Genomic DNA, 24720 nt, shown 5'->3' with positions numbered 1-24720 from the left:
AAAAAGAAAGGGCTTTCCCATGCCTGCACATTGTCTGAGTAACATCTAAAGCAGCTCTCATTTCCCTTGTACTGACTTCTTTGCCTACTCTTTCTGAAAGAGTAATACAAATACAGCCACAAAGGGTCTTCCAGATGAGCAGCTCCTAGTGCTACGTAATAATAATTGCTCTTCCGTGGTAAGCTGCAAACAGAATGGCAATTGACTTTCCACAGTATTGGGGAAATTGTGTTTTTTCATGTGTACATCCCACTCTGTTCAGTCCACACCAGTGAGTGTGACATAGCCACTGTGGGTGGGGAAGGGGAAGGTCTCTTTCATCTGAGCAGCTATTTTTCACACACACACACCCCAAAAAATCACCAAGCATTTTTTAAAAAAAGTATTATTTAAATAGCACTAAACAGTGTGATTGCCTGATTATTGTCTGGGAAATATCAGTGAACGGAGTGTTTAATATTTGTTTTGGATTGGAAGTGTAGATCAGAAGTGTTTAATTAGAAAGAAATATTACTAAAAGAGTGGTAACCAGAAAGGCAGCAGGTTGTTAAAATCAATTATTTAATTAGCGATAAACGCTCCTTCATTTTAGCGCTATTCTGCAAATATTTTTAATACAGCCAGAAAAGCATTTTAGTGTTAATTAATAAAACTGATTTAAAACATTTTAAAACAATAAACGGAGCAAAATGGCACCACCTGGAAAGGTTATAGTGAAGCTGTGCCAAGCAGCAATATTTAACTTGCCTGATTCATCGACGCATAGGGAATAGAACCCACACCTCTCAGAAAGATGGAGTAGCACTTGGAACCATCTACACCTGTGGCGACTGCGCTACATTTTTGTTCTTCCCCCAATAGTCAGATTTTTGGATATCTGAGAAAAGACAGAAGAAGTGGGGGTGAGGGAAGACAGGCAGGAGGGACACTGAAGAGCAGTTAGTGTTGGACTAGGATTTGGGAGACCCAAGTTCTAGTCCCCACTCAGCCATGAAACTCACTGGGTGACTTTGGGCCAGTCATTGACTCTCAGCCTAACCTACCTCACAGGGTTATTATGAGGATAAAATGGAGAGGAGGAGGATCATGTATGCCACCTTGGGCTACTTGGAGGAAAAAAGGCGGGACATAAATGTAAGTAATAAATAAATAAAATGATTCAGTGATGACATTCTGTGGATGCCCTGTAAGAAGTGTGGGAGTAAAATGTGGCAATTCCACATGAACTGTCCAGCGTGGTAGCACCTGAAGACAGATACCTGAAGATAGACACAATGGTGCAAAGAGAGCTCCTCATACTGGGCAAGCGATCTGCATTTAAATTTCCTCACACCTGAGACCATGACCCTTGCTTCTCAGTCATTTAACAAACAGCCACTGTGTTCTGAGCTTCAGGGAATTTTAAAGAAGCCTCAAAGGGGGAGACATGTGGGCTCACTATAGGGCTGCCACCTGGCCTTTTTTCTTTTTTTTCTTTAACTAGCCCTGCTGGTTTGTAATGCCCAGTGGGAGCCTGAGTCTGGGTCCTAACCCTTTCACACCCTTTCTGCTAGGAAAACTTAAAGGCACAGAAGATTGCCAGATAGGATTCCACCCTCCCTTGTCTTATTACCGCCACCAGCATGTGCTGCCACAACAAGATTAAAATGATTGCACCATCATTTGTTTCATATTTAATAAACAATTGGGTAGCAGATTTCCCAGCAAGCCTAGCCTATCAATCAAACTCGTACAAAGTCCCCCTTTGAGCCGGCACTTCCGAAAAGAAAGAAAACAAAATTGGACTAATTTATTATTCATTCGTTCATTAAGTCTATATTAACCAGATATATTATAAAAGAAAACAGAATTATGCCTTTTGATCAGGGAACTCTCTCCCATGAATATTTATAGGCCCCCCTCCCTGCCCCCACTGCCTCTCATTTGCACATGCTGCGTCTATTGTGAGGCACTGGTGCGTCATTCAGGCACCTCCGACAAAGCCAATATCCAACACTGATTGACATGATATTTAGGGGGAAACAAGAACAGCTCCCGCAAGGGCTGCCCGCACCATCCGATGTTGCCCGCACAAGCTGTTGGCTGGTTAGGAGCTCTTACTGCATCTGGCACGTTTCAAACAGTCAGGCCAGAAGCAGTGAGGCCTGATTTGCAGGGAGTTTCTCTCAGCCTCGTCTCTTCATCATTTTGTTCATTTAGTGCCAGTGGCCCCATCGCACAGGTATGAAAAGCAGCAGGATTTAACTCTCACATGGATTTATGTAATGCTGAGTAAGGGAAGGTCCCTATTTCTCTGTCAGCCTTCCCCATCCCAATATAGCTGGCTGTGGGATGATGGGACTTGTAGTCCAACACATCTGGAGGGCACCAGGTTGGGGAAGGCTGCTCTACATCAACTTGGCTTCCTTTGAAATGGTAGCTGTCATACCAAGTCAATGGAACAACACAGTCTGTCTGTTTTCAGAGGGGCACCTCACAAAATACTACAAAATATAACGCTCTGCACTTATATGGGCTTTTTAATTATTACATAGCCCTTAAAAAAAAACAAATCCTGAAATCCCATGAATCAGCCCTTTAGTGGGGAAAGGAAAGACTGCCAGGGGAACTGAACCCAATCCCGTGTTCCCCCCATGCATAAAAGATTATTGGTAGGGTTTTGCCTTATTTTAAAGAGCTACAAATGCATATCTCCAGCTGTTGGGAACCCATTAAATGTGACACTAGGCATATAAAATACAACCATCCATGTGGCATTTCACAGAGCCATTGTCTCATTTAAATGGCCTTGTCTCACCTACACATGCAGCATTAGCACACCAGGAATTTGTGGCCCAGGTGAGTGCTGTGCTGATGTGTTAACATATAGCAGCTGAGTGCAGGTTCAAACATGAAGATAATTGTGTAGAACACCAATGTTGTGTTTAGATCAGGCTTTGGATCGGGCTGGGGAATCACGCAGCCTTCCTGGTGCCCTCCAGATGTTTTGGAGTACAAATCTCAGCATTCCTGCCTATTGGCCATGCTAGCTGGGGCTGATGGAAGTTGAAGTCTAATATATCTGGAGGGCACTGGATTGGAGAAGGCTGCTCTAGAGTTTTCACCATGGATTGAATGAGCCTGATCCTAAGCATGTTTACTCAGAAGTAAATCCAATTGTGTTAGATGGGGTAAATTGCTGACACTAAATTGTAAATGCATTATTGGAAGTATTTTTCTTTCTTTCACAACCTATGAACCTGCATGACAGCAATAACAAATATAAATTACGACTCATTGCTTGGAGGAAAACAGTTATTGATGGATGCCTGATGACATTCCCCAGACTAGGTTATACCTCCAGCACTAGCTTGAGTAAGTCATTGGCCTGGCCAGACCATAGGAAAGGGTTTATTTTCTTAATTATGTAGGATGTATTTTAATCTCTATTTCTTTTCTAAGGATTGAAATTATTTCTCCTGTAACTTTCAGCTGTGAGACTGAACAAAACTGAAATTGAATCATTTCTCTGCTAGGTTGATTTTAACTTATTCAGAATCTATTTCTGAACACTTTGTGATTGGAAGACAATTGAACTACTTGTATTTCATGATATTCTGTAAAACTTGTAAACATTATTTCTGGCTTTGGTAATTACCTAGGAACCTGATTAGGCCTCCACCTTACATGATGCTGTTTTATTTATTAATTTTAAAGAAAAAAATGGTAGGGAATGGACAATTCTCCTTCCCAACAGCAGTGTTGCCTCCACCGTCACAGCAAGGCTATCTCTTATCCATTGTGTGAAAATGGGAAATTATGCTACTATAATGAGGTCTGGACAAATACTACTTTAGTGCCAATGATAAAATATTGCATCAGAAGTTCTGCTTTTCACCTGGGATGATCCTTCTTGACTATACCTTTCTTCATTGACACCAAGTTCATGTTTAAAATCGTGATTCAAAGTTTGACTGTTCACTTTACAAAAAGGAAAGTCACTGCTGCCAGTAGGCAAATGAGATCGTGGCTATTTGGTTCTCTTTCATCTATTGGCATCCAACATTGCCTTGAATTGAACAGCTTGCTGAAGCTGGCAGGGCACAGACAACTGGACGGTGCAGGCAGGAGAGGGATGACCTGTGGAACAAAAAAATAAACCGCACCGAGGGTGATGGACCTCTACATCATACCTTCATTGACAAGCAAAGGAGCAGCCAATTTGTGCAGGGAAAGTAGTAAGCCAACTTTTACAGCTGTTTGGTGGTGACCTAGATGCCCCAACTCAAGTCTGCTGCCAAACATACACAGAACACTACAGCCTCTTTAGGCTGGTGATTGAAGGATTGAGATTTAGGACAAAGTCATGGTTAAAGAATTGGGGTTGGCCATAAGGAGCCATGTTCCCCCTCTTCCAGGACCCTCTCTAGCTTTTTTCAAGCTTCGTATAAACATATGGAGGGGTGGGGAAAAATTTGTCCATGCTTGACCTTCACCACACATTAACTGTAAAGTCCCAGATGTATAACTGTATGCAAAGAAACCGTGTTCCACGCAGTCAGGAACCCTAGACAAGCAGGGGCCCTGATTATATGGAAAGAACCCATGGGGGCTCTTTCAGATCTTAAAGTAAAGACGTGGAGATCAGGTGTACACAACTCACTACTTCACCTTCATATATTCATACATGTGAAAAGGGCTTATCATATGCACAAATTCTCTCCATCCTTCCACCTCTTAATTATTAACCAAGGTTAATAATTATGTATCCAAGGCTCACCTGTAACAAGGTTCTGAGCTGGTTAAAAATCCTGCTTAAGGGTGAGTCCTCATTAGTGTAAGCTTCATCTTCTTCCTCTGCCCTCCCTCACCGCCATTTGCCCCCACCCTTATGTTTATTATGTATTAATTTTCACTTATTGTCAGCTGCCTTAGATGCCTGTTGTCAGGCAGAAAGGTGAGATACAAGTATTTTAAATACACAAACTCAGGGCTTCCGGGTGCTGTCCCCCAGTGGTTTCATATAGGTATTAAATAGCATGGGGGACAAGACTGAACCCTGCAGAACAGCACAGGCCAAGACATTGAGCAAGAGTCCCCTCTCCCCCGTGGGACCGAAGCCACCATAATATGGTGTCCCAAAACCCCATCGTAGGCTTGTAGCAAGATAATCCAGAAGGATCATGTCACGTTGGATGATATCAAAAGCTGCATAGATCACTCACCACGGTGAACATGGCCATTTCAGTCTGAAAACTGGGTTGGGAGCCAGATTGAAACAAGGTGATCCATGCCAACCAGGAAATCTCGGAGCTGGGTCACTACCACACACTCAAGCACCGTGCCCAAGAATGGAATGTTAGACATCAGCTGGTAATTATCCAATACAGTGGGGCCTAGTGAGGACTTCTTCATCAGAGGATGAAGTTTCAGACTGGAAAGCATAGCTCCCTTTCTCAGAGAAGCATTAAATAATCCCCTCTCCCTGCTTTGTCCCTCCTCTCTGGCTCCCTTAACTAGCCAGGATTGGGCAAGCTTCAAGTACAGAAATGGTTGACCTTGATGAGATTATTTGGCAATGATGCGTCCTGTTAGAAAAGCAATTAGCAGAGAAAAAACAAAAAGCCAGAACAGAATGAACATTTACCAGTCCACCATGCACACAGGCTATCTTAGCACAATAAAAGGAGAGACCGCACCCTTCTTCAGTAGAAGAAAGAAAACAGCTTTACTCACAGATATTCTTGCATATACAATGCATGTACAGCATAGAGTTTCAAAAAGAAGTTTGCTGAGTCTATTTTGTGTTCATTACACAGGCAGGAGTGAGAGAGCAAACACGTGTGCTCCCAGCAATGGTGGAAGGGGGGGGGGAAGCAAAAGGAAGAAATCACAGGAAACCACATTGTAGGCTATAGAGATCCTAAGGCAAGCTGTGGTCAAAATTTCCATGAACTAACTAACTGCAACATTGCCCCCTTCCAGTAACTTGCAGATGAGGTTGCAATATTCCCAGCAGACCTCATTCTTCCAGGAATCCTGTCCACATCCTCAGGCTGCACACGGTGAAAATGACGGGACAAGCACCTGCAGAAGCTACATTAACTGGTTCTGTTGATGTGGAATCCAAGATGGCACACATATGAGAGGCTTTGTCCAGGTCATGACCTATAAAGCCCTATATGGTTCAGGTCCAGGTTATCTGAAAGACCATATTCTCCCGTATGAGCCTGTTTGTGCCCTGAGATCTTCAGGGGAGGCCCTTCTCGCAGTTCTGCCACCATCACAGGCTCCTGGGGGGAGGGGGGAACATAGGAGAGGGCCTTCTCGGTGGCTGCCCCAAGGCTCTAGAATTCCCTTCCCAGGGAGGCGAGAGTGGCACCCTCCTTGGTATGTTTCCACAGGCAGGCAAAAACTTTTTTGTTCCAGCAGGCCTTTGGGGATAGATAGTCTGGACCTATGAGAATATGACGGATCGGTACTATTGTTTATATTGTTGTTGTCTTTTTAAATTCTGATATTTTATACAATTTTAATATTATTGATGATTTAATTATATTTCTAACTTTTGTATATTTCTATTTCTTTGTTTTAACTGTATAAGTATTTAACTGTTGCGAAGCCAGCTTGAGTCCCGGTACTGGAAAAAAGGTGGGATAATAATGATGATGATGATGATGATGATGATGATAATAATAATAATATTTGTCCTGTTACTGAGGTGCAGACATAAATGGATCTGTTTGAACAATCATGGAGGGGGAAATGAGCCAAGGTGCCTTATTCCCCCCCACTGCACATGCCGTTCGTGTGCCGGGGGGAGAGTTAGATAATTACCCTTGCTGACACAGCTTACTGAGGCATGTGAAACTGGCGAGGGTGGCTTATTGTCCTGGTTAACAAGCCACCCCAGAACCATACAGCAGCCCATGGGTTCTGGGTGGCTTGTTAACCACAGCAATAAGCCACCCTCACTGGGTTCGTACGACACAGCAAGCTGCGCCAGTGAGTGTAATTACACAAATCCCCCTCGCACGCATGGTGGGGGAAATAATCCACCGTGTCTTATTTCTCCCTCTGTGATCATATGAACCCAGTTATGGTTAGTAGGTAATATCAATACAGACATGACTAACCATGGTTAAGGCCAGCATGGGAAGGTTGGAAGGGATTTGTACGTGACAGAGGAGGACCTGGGAGAGGAGGTGCATAATACTGCAACCTGCACTCTCAACCATCTTCAAGGGATGGACAGTATTGTCTCTGCACCTCAGTGGGACTAATTTCCAAGTAAACATGTTTAGGAGTGGGCTGTCAGTCTGCATTTCCGCTTATACAAGAAAATACAATTGTGTCTTTCAATTAGGGAATTCTTTCCCCATGAATATTCATTCCAATTTGTGTTAATTTGTTTGTCCAATATTCAGGTCCTGTTGGATTCTAGACATGCCACCCAGTACCCATTTTGTATATTAGCTGGCCTGATTTCTAGCTTTTAGGGTTTGCTTTTTAAAAAGAAAAAGAAAAATTAAGTCATTTGCTCTTATTGTTTCTGAGATATAAGGGAAAAAATGCAAGCGATATTCTGTCCAATCTTTGGAAGATAGATGCTTTTGAACTGTGGTGTTGGAGGAAAATTCTGAGAGTGCCTTGGACTGCAAGAAGATCAAATCAGTTCGTACTCCAGGAAATAAAGCCAGACTGCTCACTTGAGGGAATGATCTTAAAGGCAAAACTGAAGTACTTTGGCCCCATCATGACAAGACAGGATACCCTGGAGAAGATGTTGATGCTAGGGAAAGTGGAAGGCAAAAGGAAGAGGGGCCGACCAAGGGCAAGATGGATGGATGATATTCTGGAGGTGATGGACTCGATCCTGGGGATGCCGGAGGTGGCGATGGCTGACAGGAAGCTCTGGCGTGGGCTGGTCCATGAAGTCACAAAGAGTCGGAAGAGACTGAATGAATTAATAACAAATCTGGTTGGCCACTGTGTGAACAGAATGCTGGACTAGATGGACCCTGGTCTGATGCAGCATGGCTCTTCTTATGCTCTTAAATACGACGTGCCTCTGAGCATATGCAGAATGCTTTTCTTTCACCACTGAGCACTTACACTCCCCCCTACCAATTATATTCCCCTCTATGCAACCATCCCTCCTCCTACCATCCTCCAGCAACTCTTCATAAAAACAGATGTCTTGTTTTGTGCAACTCCCCCTCCTCCTTCTTATGCACAAGCTGTCATTGTATCTTCCTCCCCATAGCTTCATTTGTGCTAAGACTTCACCAGGATTCAGCCAATGAGTCTGTTTTCAAAACTAGGGCTCATTTATGGAGAAACTCTGAATTTTATGTTAGCCATACACTCTAGTCACATTTAAAATGCTGCTAGGGCTCCCCCCCAAAAGTATGCTCACCCCTGTAAAGTGACTTTGTATCATTAATTCCCATTTTGAGATGTAGAAGCCACCCTGCAGATCATCAGGGTTATATTATTCAAAGTGTAGCAGCCTTTTATTTTACCATTGGGAAAAAATAAGCATTTTATAAAAAGCAGTAAAACAAAGGTTGCGGCATTTCAGATGTGAAGCAAAAGGATCCTTTTACAACAACTCTGTAAGGAAGACAAAATTAAGCATTTTGTAAAATCCATAAAAATAAAAGTCACAGGGGCTACAACAGTCACTCAAGGTAGACATGCTTTAAACACCGCTAAGATTTTGTAAAATAAAATAAAAAAAATCGGGGCCAGGGGGCAGAATCAAGAAGTGCTGTTTAGCAAGAGTTGGGGGGGAAATAAATTCTCATTTTAAATGTGCTTTGCCTGTTTTGCTTGTAAACTTGCTGTTAGCAGTATGGTAAATTTAGTAATCCAAGTATCCAATCCTGGAGATTGTGGAGTTCCCTAATTCCTGAGAGACATAATATTTTGCAATAGCTGTTATGTACATAGGAAGCAAAAGTGAAATTTTAATTAAAAAATAGACGGCATGCAGCACATCTATTTATATGTACAGGAAAATTGTACTGTGTTGAACAATGCAACTGGTGCTTGGAGACTCCAATTAGCAAGTCAGGGTTGGGTGGGTTTTGTTTGTTGTTGTTTATTCGTTCAGTCGCTTCCAACTCTTTGTGACTTCATGGACCAGCCCACGCCAGAGCTTCCTGTCAGCTGTCACAAGCTTGACAGCTTCCCCCCAGCTCCCCCAAGGTTAAATCCATCACCTCCAGAATATCATCTATCCATCTTGCCCTTGGTCGGCCCCTCTTCCTTTTGCCTTCCACTTTCCCTAGCATCAGCATCTTCTCCAGGGTATCCTGTCTTCTCGTGATGGGGCCAAAGTACTTCAGTTTTGCCTTTAAGATCATTCCTTCAAGTGAGCAGTCTGGCTTTATTTCCTGGAGTATGGACTGGTTTGATCTTCTTGCAGTCCAAGGCACTCTCACAATTTTCCTCCAGCACCACAGTTCAAAAGCATCTCTCTTCCTTCGCTCAGCCTTCCTTATGGTCCAGCTCTCGCAACCATAGGTTACTATGGGGAATACCACTGCTTTAACTATGCAGACCTTCGTTGTCAGTGTGATGTCTCTGCTCTTCACTATTTTATCAAGATTTGTCATTGCTGTCCTCCCAAGAAGTAAACGTCTTCTGATTTCCTGGCTGCAGTCAGCGTCTGCAGTAATCTTTGCGCCTAGAACGACAAAGTCTGTCACTGCCTCCACGTTTTCTCCCTCTATTTGCCAGTTATCAATCAAGCTGGCTGCCATAATCTTGGTTTTTTTGAGGTTTAACTGCAACCCAGCTTTTGCACTTTCTTCTTTCACCTTTGTCACAAGGTTCCTCAGTTCCTCCTCGCTTTCAGCCATCAAAGTGGTATCATCTGCATATCGGAGATTGTTAATGTTTCTTCCAGCAATTTTAACTCCAGCCTTGGCTTCATCAAGCCCAGCATGTCGCATGATGCGTTCTGCGTACAGGTTGAATAGGTAGGGTGAGAGTATACAACCCTGCCGTACTCCTTTCCCAATCTTAAACCAGTCCATTGTTGCATGGTCTGTTCTTACCGTTGCTACTTGGTCGTTATACAGATTCCTCAGGAGGCAGACAAGATGACTTGGTATCCCCATACCACCAAGAACTTGCCACAATCTGTTATGATCCACACAGTCAAAGGCTTTAGAATAGTCAATAAAACAGAAATAGATGTTTTTCTGAAACTCCCTGGCTTTCTCCATTATCCATCGGATACTGGCAATTTGGTCTCTAGTTCCTCTGCCTTTTCTAAACCCAGCTTGTACATCTGGCAATTCTCATTCCATGAATTGCTGGAGTCTACCTTGCAAGATCTTGAGCATTACCTTACTGGCATGTGAAATAAGAGCTACTGTTCGATAATTTGAACATTCTTTGGTGCTTCCCTTTTTTGTATGGGGATATAAGTTGATTTTTTCCAGTCTGTTGGCCATTCTTGTGTTTTCCAAATTTGCTGGCATATGGCATACATCACCTTGACAGCATCATCTTGCAAGATTTTAAACAGTTCAGCTGGGATACCGTCATCTCCTGCTGCCTTGTTATTAGCAATGCTTCTTAAGGCCCATTCAACCTCACTCTTCAGGATGTCTGGCTCTAGCTCACTGACCACACCGTCAAATCTATCCCCGATGTTATTATCCTTCCTATACAGATCTTCCGTATATTCTTGCCACCTTTTCTTGATCTCTTCTGCTTCTGTTAGGTTCTTGCCATCTTTGTTTTTGATCATACCCATTTTTGCCTGGAATTTACCGCTGATGTTTCTAATTTTCTGGAAGAGGTCTCTTGTCCTTCCTTTCTATTATCTTCTTCCACTTCCGCACATTGCTTGTTTAAAAATAATTCCTTATCTCTTCTGGCTAACCTCTGGAATTTTGCATTTAATTGGGCATATCTCCCTCTATCACTATTGCCTTTTGCTTTCCTTCTTTCTTGGGCTGCTTCCAGTGTCTCAGCAGACAGCCATCTTGCCTTCTTGGTTTTCTTTATCTTTGGGACGTTGTTTGTTGCCGCTTCGTGAACAATGTTGCGAACTTCTGTCCATAGTTCTTCCGGGACCCTATCTACTAAATCTAGTCCCTTAAAGCTATTCTTCACCTCCACTGCATATTCATGAGGAATATTAGTGAGCTCATATCTAACTGATCTGTGGGTCTTCCCTATTCTCTTTAGTCTGATTCTAAATTGTGCAATAAGTTAGTGATCTGAACTACAATCAGCTCCAGATCTTGTTTTTACTGACTGCATAGATGTCCGCCACCTTTGGCTACAAAGGATGTAGTCAATCTGATTTCAGTGTCGACCGTCTGGTGAAGTCCATGTATAAAGTCGTCTCTTAGGTTGTTGGAAGAGAGTGTTTGTTATGCACAGTGAGTTGTCTTGGCAAAATTCTATCAGCCTATGTCCTGCTTCATTTTGTTCTCCAGACCATGCTTGCCTGTAATTCCAGGTGTCGTTTGACTACCCACCTTAGCATTCCAGTCTCCTATAATGAAAATAACATCTTTTTTTGGCGTACTATCCAGTAGGTGCTGCAGATCCTCATAGAACTGATCTACTTCTGCTTTTTCAGCATCTGTGGTTGGGGCATCTATTTGGATCACTGTGATGTTAAATGGCTTACCCTGAATTAGAATTGAGATCATTCTGTCATTTTTTGGATTGTATCCAAGCACTGCTTTAGTCACTTTATTATTAATTATGAAGGCTACTCCATTTCTTTTGTGGTCCTCTTGTCCACAGTAGTAGATCTGGTGGTCATTTGATGTGAAGTGGCCCATTCCAGTCCATTTCAGTTCACTGACACCGAAAATGTCTATATTTAATCTTGACATCTCCCCAATAACCACATCCAATTTGCCCTGGCTCGTAGACTTACATTCCAGGTTCCTATGGTGTGTTGATCTTTAGAACATCGGATTTGTCGTTCACCACCAGCACTATCGGCTGCTAGCCGTCCTTTCGGCTTTGAGCTAGCTGCGTCATCACATCTGGGGCTAGTTGAACTTATCCTCTGTTTCCCCCCGGTAGCATTTTGACCATCTTCCGACCTGGGAGTCCCATCTTCCGATGGTATACTGACCTATCTCTGGTTGTACTGATCCATTTAGTTTTCATGGCAAGAATACTGGGGTGGGTTGCCTTTTCCCCAGGGTTTTGTAGATGTGTGTATGTATGTATGTATGTAAAATAGAGAAGATCCTGCTACATTCAGTAAACAAAGGTATCTCCAGTAGCTATGCCTTAAACCTTTCAACTGTATTCATGGGTGCCTGGGAGGTGGATATGGTAGTAAAGCTGAAGGGTGGATCTACATTGCGCCTGCCATCGCAACGAAGTCAGGGTCCTGTCAGGTTAAACGCACTCGCATTAAAACATGATTATCCACACTCACCCATTTTCCCCACTGGGGTTCTTGATCGAATGTGCGAGCTCGGTTCACACTCTGTTTTCCTGCTCTTAAAGATGGGGGCTCTCATTGGAGGAGCAGAAACTCTCCCTGTTTCTGCTGATTCCCCGTCCACTGTCCCTCTCTTCCTCTATCCCTGTGTATGTGTGTGCAGGAATGGTGTGAGCATCCTGTTGGGGCTCGAAGCCCAGTGAGAGTTTGTCCCTTGCTGCCGCCGTTGTAGCAGGTGGGGGTGGAGGGAAGGAGGCACCTGTCCCCTTCCCCCCCCCCACCTGCTGGAGGCCACGGCGAGAGGCTGGGGGGTTTCTGCTGATGCTCTTTTCCCCGCACCAGCCCTATGCAGCCAGTGCAAGGAAGAGGGGCAGCAGTGATGGCACCCAGCACTTGCTTTTTGAGGAGGCTGCCCACTTCTTTGAAGCTTTGAAGAAGACCGTGAGATGACATTGCATAGGTTCCTTAGCAGAGGAAATTTTATCACTAACCAGCAGAGGGCTAGAGATGCCAGCCCTTGTCTGACCTGGGAAGCGAAACTGAGACAGCCTTGGTCAGAATCTTGGATGGGACACCGCAAGGGAATCAGGCTTCCCGCATTGAGCAGCGGCTTGTTTTCTCCCTTTTTTAAAAACAAAATTAAGTCTCACAACTGAGTTCCTGTATACACCCTTTTCCCCCATTCCAGCTTAACTGGTGCTGTAATGTTTTCTTGAGGCCCCAATCCTGGGCACTCACTTACTCGGGAGTAAGCCACATTGAACTCAATGGAACTTACTACTGAGTAGACATAAGATCATCCTGTAGGTCTGCAAGCCTCGAGTAAGCCCCATTGAGCCCCATAAGGTGCTCTGGAACAAAAGAGGACATTGCTTCTGAGCTTGGTGGGTGGGGGATCAGAGGTGTCTCCCTTCATTGCAGGGAGGCATTTTACCCTCTGCTCCCTCCGACTGAGAAAAGCAGAGGCAGGAGATGCTCAGATTGGGCGGGGGGGGGGGCTGCTTGCATCTTCGAAGACTGCCCAGTCAAGCAATTTCTGCTTGTGTGCGGGGAAATCAGGCTGGAGAAAAGCTATTCTTCGAGGATTTGAAGATATGAAAAACCTTAATTTTTTAAAAAAAATAAATCACCTACAGGGCGATCTTATGTCTACTCAGTAGTAAGTTCCATTGAGTTCAATGTGGCTTGCTCCTGAGTGAGTGCCCAGGATTGGGGCCGCGAGAAAACATTACAGCACCAGTTAAGCTGGAATGGGGGGAAAGGGTGTGTACAGGCACTTCAGTTGTGAGCCTTAATTTTGTTTTTTAAAAAGGGAGAGAACAAGCTGCTGCTCAGTGCAGGAAGCCTGATTCCCTTGCGGTGTCCCATCCAAAATTCTGACCAGGGATAACCCAGCTTAGCTTCCCAGATCAGACAAGGGGTAGCATCTCTAGCCCTCTATTGGTTGGTGACAAAGCTTCCAGCACTAAGGAACCTATGCTATCAGTAGCCAGAAGAGCAGATGGGGGCATCTAGAGCTGTGATTGGACAGGAGGGAAATACAAACCCCACCATATATGGGCAGGTGTGGGAGCGGACTATGACCTTATAAGGTAATGAACATGGAAGACCAGAACACATGAATGGGAAATACCAGGATATCAGGGTATTGAAAGCGAGAGCAGTGAAGTGGGAAATTACCGTCCCAATTCGAGGCAGGTCCTGCGTAGTGTGAAAGACGAGTGGTGAAACCTCATTGGAAGCGGAAAAAAACCCGTAAGTGTAGATCGGCCCGAAGTGGGGAAAGCCTTTTTGTAAGAATCACAAGGGTTGCAACAACTCTGTAAGGTAGACAAAATTAAATATTTTGTAAAAATCAGAAAATAAAGGTTGCAAAGGTTATAACAACCCACAAGGTAGACATGCTTTAAGTTTGCTGGGGCCAATCATCACTCTCTGTGTATTCCAAAAGGTGGGCATTAAACATAGAAAACACAAAGGTTGCCAAGTAAAGCCTATTACAAACATTCTGTGCTGTAATCCAATCATCACCCCCTGTGTATTCCAAGAGGTGGGGGTATATGCTGGTAAAGTTGCAGGGGAAAAGTATTTTTTTCTTTCTTTTTTAAGAGTCATTTTGAAAGAATAAACTTTTATCACTAACTCCCAAAATGGAAGTAGTTCCAAAAGGGTGGTAGAGTTGAAGGGGGAAAGTAAGCTTTTTAAAGGATCATTTTGAAAGAACATAGAAATCACAGAGGTTGCAAGTAAAACCTTCAAGAGTCTTTAAAAAGTAAATAATTCTTGAAGCACCACTTAGATTTTGTAAAAATCCTACATGGGGAGGCAAAAAAACAGGGGCTGCCCTTTAGAAAAGAGTAGGGATCGATGGTCTAGACTTCTAAATGGAAATAAATTCTCACTTTTGCTGTTAGCAGCTTGGTAAAATGTATTAATCTAAGCATCTGATCTTGGAGAACATGAGGTTCCCTAATTCTTGAGAAACAGAAGATTTTGCAATAGCAGCCTTTTAAGCTGCTATGTACATAGGAAACAAAAGTGAAATTTTAATTAAAAAATTAGACTGTTTGCATCCCATCTATTTTTATGTAGGGGGAACTTGTACTGCTAGTTGTAGCTGTTAACAGCAGCCTTGTAAAGTAGGCCTGCAGTCTCCATTGGTACTTAAAGTGGGGCACCTTCTGTTTTTAAATCTAGAAGTAACCCCACAGATCACCAGGGTTATATTATTCAAAGTGTAGCAGTCGTTTATTTTCCCCACTGAGAAAAGATGTAAGCATTTTGTAAAAAGCAGAAAAACCAAGGTTACAATGTTTCAGTTCTGAAGCAAAAGGAACCTTTTACAACAACTCTGTAAGGAAGGCAAAATTATACATTTTGTACAAATCAGAAAATAAATGTTGCAAGGGTTACACCAGCCCCTCAAGGTAGACATGTTTTTAAATGCCACTAAGATTTTGTAAATATCCTTTTCTGTTTTTCTTTGTAAGCCAGTTGTTAGCAGATTGGTAAAAGTATTGATCCAAAATCCTCTTATTGGAGAGTGTGGGATTCCCTAATTCCTGAGAGACAGAAAATTTTGCAGTAACAGCCTTTAAGTTGCTATGTACGTAAGTAACCATTAAAGATATATGTAGGAAGCGCTTGCAGCCCCCAGCCCCCGGTATATTTATACGTAGGGGAAATATAATGTTATAGCCCTTAACAAGAATTTTGTAAAAGTACACTTGTGGTTTCCGGTGGTACTTTAAATACCACCGGACTCGATGGTCTTGTAGGCCCCTTCCAACCCTACTATTCAATGACTATTCTATGAAATAGGGTTCTTAACAGTTTTTAACTGTAGAAGCCACCCCATAGATCATCAAAGTTATATTATTGAAAGTGCAGCAGATTTTATTTTCCGTGGGGAAAAGTAAGCGTTTTGTTAAAAAGTATTGAACAAAGATGGCAAGGGTTAGCAACGTTTCAGGTCTGAAGCAAAAGATGTCCTTCACAGCAAACCTGTAAGGTAGACATACATGTCATTTATTTTGTAAAACACAAAGAACATAGAACTGAGAGTATGCATAAAGCTAGTTTTGGGCCCCTGGAAACCATGTGCTTGGAAATGGCACAGGAAGAGGAAGGTGTGGTGGTAATTAAGCTCTTGCATAATTTCCCTGCAAGTATATAACACAAAACATCCTGGGCAGTGGAGAATCCCTGGCTGTATCCCTGGCTTCTACATCTCAAAATGAGAATTAATGATACAAAGTCACTTTACAAGGGTGAGCATACTTTTGGGGGGGAGCCTTAGCAGCATTTTAAATGTGTCTAGAGTGTATGGCTAACATAAAATTCTCTAATAACAAAGGGGAACATAGTGGTTGGATCCTGACATTCTGTGGACTCCTTTGCTTATCTATGTCTGTCTTCTGCATCTCAGTGTGGGGATTAACGATACAGGGGTGAACATAGTTTTTGGGAAACCCTAGCAGCATTTTAAATGTGTCTAGGGTGAAGGACCAGATTGCAGGCAAGCTTATAGTCGGTTTTAAATATAAAAACAAGTGCTCTGCAGGAAGGAAGGAAGGAAGGAAGGAAGGAAGGAAGGAAGGAAGGGTAGGGTGCTGCTAAGCAAGACTAAGCAAGACCTGGAATGTCAGATCAATGAATCAAGGTAAGCTGGAGGTGGTCAAACATGAGATGGCAAGATTGAACATCGACATCTTGGGAATCAGCGAACTAAAATGGACAGGCATGGGCGAATTTAATTCAGGTGACCATCATATCTACTACTGTGGACAAGAATCCCTTAGAAGAAATGGAGTAGCAGTCATAGTCAACAAAAGGGTGGGAAAAGCAGTACTGGGGTACAATCTTAAAAATGATAGAATGATCTCAGTACGAATCCAAGGCAAACCATTCAACATCACAGTAATTCAAGTCTATGCCCCAACCACTGAGGCCGAAGAAGCTGAGGTTGATCGGTTCTATGAAGACCTACAACACCTTCTAGAACTAACACCAAAAAAAGATGTCCTCTTCATCATAGGGGATTAGAATGCTAAAGTAGGAAGTCAAGAAATCACCGGGATAACAGGCAGGCATGGCCTTGGTGTACAAAATGAAGCAGGTCAAAAGCTAATAGAATTTTGCCAAGAGAACATGCTGATCATAGCAAACACTCTTTTCCAACAGCACAAGAGGCGACTCTACACATGGACGTCACCAGATGGTCAATATCGAAATCAGATTGATTATGTCCTTTGCAGCCAAAGATGGAGAAGCTCCATACAGTCAGTAAAAACAAGACCTGGAGCTGACTGTGGCTCAGATCATGAGCTGCTTCTTGCAAAATTTCAGCTTAAATTGAAGAACGTCGGGAAAACCACTAAACCGTTCAGGTATGACCTAAATCATATCCCTGATGAATATACAGTGGAGGTGAGGAATAGATTTCAGGGATTAGACCTGATAGACAGAGTGCCTGAGGAACTATGGACGGAGGTCCGTAACATTGTTCAGGAGGCAGCAACGAAATCCATCCCAAAGAAAAAGAAATGCAAGAAAGCAAAGTGGCTGTCTGATGAGGCTTTACAAGTAGCTCACGAAAGAAGGGCAGCGAAAAGCAAGGGAGAAAGGGGAAGATATACCCAACTGAATGCAGAGTTCCAGAGAATAGCAAGGAGAGACAAGAAGGCCTTCTTAAATGAACAATGCAAAGAAATCGAGCAAAACAACAGAATGGGAAAGACTAGAGATCTCTTCAAGAAAATTGGAGATCTCAAGGGAACGTTTTGTGCAAAGACGGGCATGATAAAGGACAAAGAAGGCAGGGACCTAACAGAAGCAGATGAGATTAAGAAGAGGTGGCAAGAATACACAGAAGAACTATACAGGAAAGATCTGAATGTCCCTGATAGCCATGATAGTGCGGTCACTGAACTTGAGCCGGACATCCTAGAGAGTGAAGTCAAGTGGGCCTTAGGAAGCATTAGTAACAACAAAGCTAGCGGAGATGACAGTATTCCAGCCGAGCTGTTTAAAATCCTAAAAGATGATGCTGTTAAAGTGCTGCATTCAATATGCCAACAAATCTGGAACACTCAACAGTGGCCACAAGACTGGAAAAGGTCAGTTTACATTCCAATTCCAAAGAAGGGCAATGCCAAAGAGTGTTCAAACTACCGCACAATTGCGCTCATTTCACATGCCAGCAAGGTGATGCTCAAAATCCTACAAGCTAGGCTTCAGCAGTATGCGAACCGAGAACTAGCGGAAGTACAAGCTGGGTTTCGAAGAGGCAGAGGAACTAGAGATCAAATCGCCAACATTCGCTGCATCATGGAGAAAGCAAGAGAATTCCAGAAAAACGTCTATTTCTGCTTCATTGACTACGCTAAAGCCTTTCATTGTGTGGATCACAACAAACTGTGGCAAATTCTTAAAGTGATGGGAGTACCAGACCACCTTACCTGTCTCCTGAGAAACCTGTACGAGGGTCAAGAAGCAACAGTAAGAACCAGACATGGAACAACCGATTGGTTCCAAATTGGGAAAGGAGTACGACAAGGCTGCATATTGTCACCCTGCTTATTTAACTTATATGCAGAGTACATCATGAGAAACGCCGGGTTGGATGAATCACAGGTCGGAATTAAGATTGCTGGGAGAATTATCAACAACCTCCGATATACAGACGATACCACCCTAATGGCAGAAAGCGAAGAGGATCTAAACAGCCTCTTGTTGAGGGTGAAAGTGGAGAGTGCAAAAGCTGGTTTGAAACTCAACATTAAAAAAACTAAGATCATGGCATCTGGCCCCATCACTTCCTGGCATATAGAAGGGGAAGAAATGGAAGCAGTGACAGATTTTACTTTCTTGGGCTCCAAGATCACCGCAGACAGTGACTGTAGCCATGAAATTAAAAGACGCTTGCTCCTTGGGAGGAAAGCTATGGCCAACCTAGACAGCATAGTAAGAAGTTGACACAGTGGCCAACCAGCTGCCTGTGGGAAACACACAAGCAGGACATGAGTGCAGTAGCTCCCTCCCAATCATGTTTCCCAACATACTGCATCTGACACTGGAGGAAGCATATAGCCATCAGAACTAGTAGCCATGGATAGCCTTGTCCTCCATGCATTTGTCTAATCCCCTTTTAAAGCTATCCAAATAGGTGGCCATCACTACATCTTGTGGTAGCAAATTCCATAGTTTTAACTATGTGCTGTGTGAAGAAGTACTTCCTCTGATCTGTCCTGAATCTCCCACCAACCAGCTTCATAGCATGACTCCAGGTTCTGGTATTATGAGAGAGGGAAAAAAATGTCTCCCTATCTACTTTCTCCACACCATTTATAATTTTGTACATTCTCTCATGTCTCCCTTTACTTACCTTTTTTCTAAGCTAAACAGTCTCAGACATTGTAACCTTTCCTCATAGGGGAGTTGCTCCAGCCCCTTGATCATTTTGGTTGCCCTCATTGTCAGTCTGGGGGTGTCTCCACAACAACAGAAGGAGAAACTGATGGTGGCTTACCCAAATTTTTAAAGAGCCAGCTTTGCCCACACAGGGCTCCATGAACAAGTATACTGCACCATTATAAGTTCCTTCACAGGAACATACTTCTGAGTGGGGTGGGGGGATTGGAGTGAATGTCATCAGATTGGGAGGGGTTGATCAACCAATGCGAGAGCCTCCCCCGCCCCTGGTTCAATGCAAGAGGTTTCCCGTCCTTCCTTGCAGCTGACAAAGCTGGGAATGATCGAAGCTTCACATTAATTACTCTAAAGCAAACATTAAAGAAACACAGGTGCAGCCTTCTTTCTCCCCTGAAGCTTCCAATGCTGTGAACAATTGAAGCTTCAAAGCTTTGTATTAATTACTCCCTTACAGCTGAGAAAGCAGCTTTGACATAGCTCTTCCCAGCCTTTAGGAGACTTAACCCTCTGAATACTTGAAGCACTGTGGCTCCAACTAGCCCCCTTTCTTCTTTCTGCTGAAGCTCCGGATGCTGCAAAGGATTGAAGTTGCAAATTAATTAGTTCTGAAAAGCAAGGAAGCAAATATCAAAGGCACGCAGCTTCAGCATTAAGGCTCCTAAATATGTCATTTCAATGCATGGGAATCTTGGTAACTTCTGGAGTGCGCATTTCGGGAACAAGCCTCATTGACCACAATGGGTGTTACTTCTGAGTAGACACACATATGCTTGTGCTGGGTAACACAGGGACAGGAAACCAGCCCCCTTTCTAACCCGATGGAGCGCAGAGTCAAAAGTGCAAATTAGTTACTTCCAAATGGCGATAAACCAAACAACAGATAATCGCAGCTTCGAGATAGTGCTTTACAGCCTTTAGGGAATTAGTGCTTTAAAATGTGCTATTTCGATTGATGGGGATCTCTGTAAATTCTGAAGTATGCATTCAGGGGACAGGCCTCATTGACCACAATGGGAGTTACTTCTGATACTAATTGGTTTGTCCTGGGAAACACAGGGACAGGAAACACCCCTTGACTGGGATCATGGTGAAAAGCAAACCCCTGGGCAGGGCTAGCATACCCAAGGTAAATGTGGGCATTGGGGCACACAACAACTATGACATGGAGAACCCAACTTAAGGAAAACAATCGGACTTCAACCAGTCCCAGGAAATCCGTTTTTTCTGCAAAAAGCTCCAGGGTGGCTGCGGTTTTTCACAACGTCAAGTGCCCCAAACAATCTCGAAATGGAGCCAGCTCACAGCAAATTGACTGTGGAGACACCGCCCCCCATTGCATTCCCGCATTTTCTGTCTCAGCAGCCATGTTTTTTCAGATCTGATGTGTGCCTTTCTTTTCTTTTTTTAATAAAAGACAATTGCACACCAAATTGTCTAGTGCAGACAGACAAAGCACTATTAAGATTTCTAAAGGCTTGTGTGTCTTTAACTGAATACTTCCTGTTTGTAGGGTCAGCTGTTTTATTGCATCCTGATGAGCATTGGTGAGGGATTAATGATGAATACTGTATTAGTTCCCCCTTGAATAACCTCTCTTGATTACCACAGTCATTTTTATATAGCAAAAAAGTGAATGGGGGGGGGGGTGATTCCCTCCTGAATCAAGGAGTCCCAGTCCAGGAGAGATGAAGGAGGAAGGGAATTGCAGCTCTAGGTGAAACCATTTCCCTGCACCTGCCATACAGATGGATACACATGTGCTGTTGGCTGGTCTTGGTACTGGGTAAGTTCTTCTCAGCCCCATTCTGTGCCCCATGATGTCACTCTACCCTAGTTACAGCCCTGATTATTTCGTTAGTAGCGTTAACATACAATTATGTTAAGGAACAGATGTAATTTCCCCACTGCTTCAGCAAGTTGTGAGAATGCCACATGTTGTGGAATCCTGACAAAAGAAATGTTTGAAACTGGGTGATGTAAACAGGAAATAATTACAAAATACCCTTTTTTGTTTATATTTTGTAAGGAGCCATTCCTTACTCCTGCCAAATACAAACCACAAACTGTGTAAGTAATAATGAAGAAATGGATTGTGGGTGTGCATGTGCACATGCTGGTTATATTTTTATCAACACTGTTATTCATACTTTTGAGAACTTACTTTTGACAACGACAATTTAAAAGCAAGTTAATTTACATTTTTTGTTTTGTTTTGTTATTTTTTCAAACTTATTTTTCATGATTCAATTATTGTTATTTCATTTTGTATGTTTTGTTAGCTGCTTTGAGCATCTCCACTGAGGGAGGAAGTGGGTTATAATTTGGGGACTTGGCAGCCCCCATGGAGCTGATTGAACCTACCAAATTTCAGGCAGTTAGGTCCAGTGGCTTTTATGCTAACTGTGCGTAAAGTGTCCTTTTCTTAAAGACTAAAACAAGAAGTAAAAACTGCCAAGCCACACAGGGGATTAGAAATCCTAATCAGAAGGTGTTTAAGGTGACCATTGGGATGTCACTATCCCTAATCTCTGGTGTAGGGTGGTTGTTGTTTTTGAGGTGCAAAAAACCTCTCTCCCCCTACTTTTCTGCTCTAGAAGGAAGGGAAGAAAGAGCTTCATGTGAAATACTGGTATTTCACACAGCACCTGATTTTACTGCCCCAAAGTGGAAACTTTGGCTTCTGCAGAAGTTTAGTAGCTTCAGTACAGCAAAGGATCCAGTCAGCCTCCACAAACATCTTTCTCCCCCTCCACTTTAATTTCTCCAAAATAGCGGTAAGACTCAAAATTATTTCAAAAGGATGGTTAGGACTATGTGGCGTCATGATTGAGGAACTGGTAAGGCTTTTAAACAGGTTCTACAATTTTAAAAAAGCTAGAAAAAGCCCTCAGCCACCTCACCTCAGAAGCTCCAATATTTTGGCCACCTAATGCGAAGAGAAAACTCCCTGGAAAAGACCCTGATGCTGGGAAAGACTGAAGGCAAAAGGAGAAGGGGACGGCAGAGGATGAGATGGCTAGATAGCATCACGGATGCAATGAATATGAACTTGAGCACGCTCCGGGAGAGAACGCAGGACAGGAAGGCCTGGCGTGCTATGGTCCATGGGGTCACGAAGAGTCGGACACGACTGAACGACTGAACAACAACAACAAGCAAGACTAACACAATACTCTCTAACAAAAGTGTGTGTGTGGTGGGGGTAGTAGTTGGATCCTGACAGTTCTGTGTAGCCCCTTGCTTGATCTGTGTCTTCTACATCTCAAAAGTCACTTTACGGGGTGAGCATAGTTTTTGGGGAAAACCTTAACAGCTTTCTAAATATGTCCAGGGTGATGGGGCAGATTGCAGGCAAGCTTATAGTCGGTTTTAAATATAAAAACAAGTGTTCTGCAGAAAGAAAGAAAAGAAAGGAAGGAAGGAAGGAAGGAAGGAAGGAAGGAAGGAAAGGGTGGGGTGCTGCTAAGCAAGACTAACACAAAACTCTGTAACAAAAGTGTGTGTGTGGGGGGGGGGAGTAGTAGTTGGATCCTGACAGTTCTGAAGACTCCCTTGCTTGATCTGTGTCTTCTCCATCTCAAAAGTCACTTTACAGGGTCAGCATAGTGGGGGGCGGGGGGCTTAACAGCTTTCTAAATATGTCCAGGGTGATGGGGCAGATTGCAGGTAAGCTTGTAGTAACTTTTAAACATAAAACCAAGTGTTCTGCAGAAAGAAAGAAAAAAGGGTGGGGCACTGCTAGGCAGCTTAATATAAAATGCTTTTTTGACTGGGAAACCTCTTTTTCTGTCTCCATAAGGCTTGACCCCAGTAGCTCTGTGAAAACCGCATTTATTTATTACATTTATATCCTGCCTTTTTTCCTCCTCAAAGAACCCAAGGCACTGTACATTATCCTCCTCCTCTCCATTTTATCCTCACAACAACAACCCTGTGAGGTAGGCTAGGCATCTGTGACTGGCCCAAAGTCACCCAGTGAGCTTCCATGGCCAAGTGGGGCCTAGAACCCAGATCTCCCAGCTCCCAGTCCAACACTTTCACCACTACACCACTTTGGCTCCACAATTATAACTTTTGCGGCCATACATCTATATAGATGTAAAGTTCCTTTCTTTCTTAAAGTTTTATTGAACTGCTTATTGCGGATGGTCTTCATTGTTTTAGCAGGCTGCTTACAGCCTCCTCAAATTTTCCAGGAATTCTGTAAAAATGTCTACAAGTATGTCCTTTGCCACAGCTGCATCTTTTCTTCTTACAATCGCAGGAGCTATAGCAGGCTCTCCCTTCCTAGTTCTTTTTAAAAGTATATAGACATGACTTGGCTTACAGTCTTTCTGGGGTTCAATCTTCAAGGGTGCCTGGCGTCTCCATGTTCTCTATGCAGGAAACATGTCTGGACAAGCTAAATGGCTACATTGATCGAATCTGGCTGCACCTCTTCTGACTGGCTGATGGGATAGGATGTTTCTGGGCTTAAAATGATTCCTATTGGCCTGTTGGGGGGTGAGGATGTGACTTTATACGGTTCCAGGGCCCCTGCATATGTCAGGTGGCTAAAACCTCTTCCTATTGGTTCACTGTGATGGGGTGAGTTCTTAGAGGGGTCACATGACCCCTCTGGGCCAATCCAGGGAGGGTTTGGAAATGGCCCATTTCTGCACCCGTACCTGTTAGGGCTCTAAAACCTCATCCTATTGGTCCATGGTGGCATGATGAGTTTGTAGAGGAGTCACATGATCTCCATCAGGTGACCCTGACAGTCATTTGACCGGCAGGACTTCCAGAGGTGGGACTCTTGGCTAGGGCAGGACATCCAGTCTCCCTAAGGGGGCGGGGCATCTGTCACTTTTTGGAAAAGTGGCATGGTTTAGAGTTTGATGCAAGGTACCCACTTTCACTACTAACATGCAGAACATCAAGGTGCAAACCTCCCTGCAAAAACAACTCGTGCAGGAATCCTATGCACACTTCCCTGAGGGTAAGCCTCATTAAACATAATGGGGCTTCTGAGTAGGCATACGTAGGATTGTATAAATTAGCAATATTTATCTCCCTTCCACTTACAAAATAAACCAAAATCTCCTATTTTTAGTAAAGCTTTCTGTTCATAGGAACATAGGAAGCTGCCTTATACTGAGTCAGAGCCTGGGTCCATCTAGCGCAGTATTGTTGACACTGACTGGCAGCAGGGGCTCTCCAGAGTTTCAGGCAGGATTCTTTCCTAGCCCTACCTGGAGATGCTGGGGTTTGAACCTGGGACCTTCTGCATACCAACATGTGAACCACCCAGAGAGCTTCGGCTATTGGGCGGTATAGAAATAAAATAAATAAATTAAATAAATAAATAATACCAAGCATGTGCTCTACCA

The 24720-nt window shown here is 43.4% G+C and overlaps 1 long non-coding RNA gene across 1 annotated transcript; it reads right to left on the bottom strand.

The window, feature by feature from the left end:
* Positions 1-546: 546 nt before the first annotated feature.
* Positions 547-23841, bottom strand: LOC146354757 (uncharacterized). The gene is made up of 3 exons (XR_014788486.1): positions 23679-23841; positions 14099-14238; positions 547-877 (listed from the first exon to the last, which is right to left on the bottom strand). It is a non-coding gene; the product is annotated as an uncharacterized LOC146354757 (long non-coding RNA).
* Positions 23842-24720: the final 879 nt, after the last annotated feature.

The sequence above is a fragment of the Heloderma suspectum genome, chromosome 2, assembly GCF_057233095.1.
Source record: "Heloderma suspectum isolate Gila_16-S chromosome 2, 16-S_ref, whole genome shotgun sequence".
NCBI lineage: Eukaryota > Metazoa > Chordata > Lepidosauria > Squamata > Helodermatidae > Heloderma > Heloderma suspectum.
The sequence above is the reverse complement of the archived record's forward strand: the minus strand, read 5'-3'. Positions and strand labels throughout refer to the sequence as shown.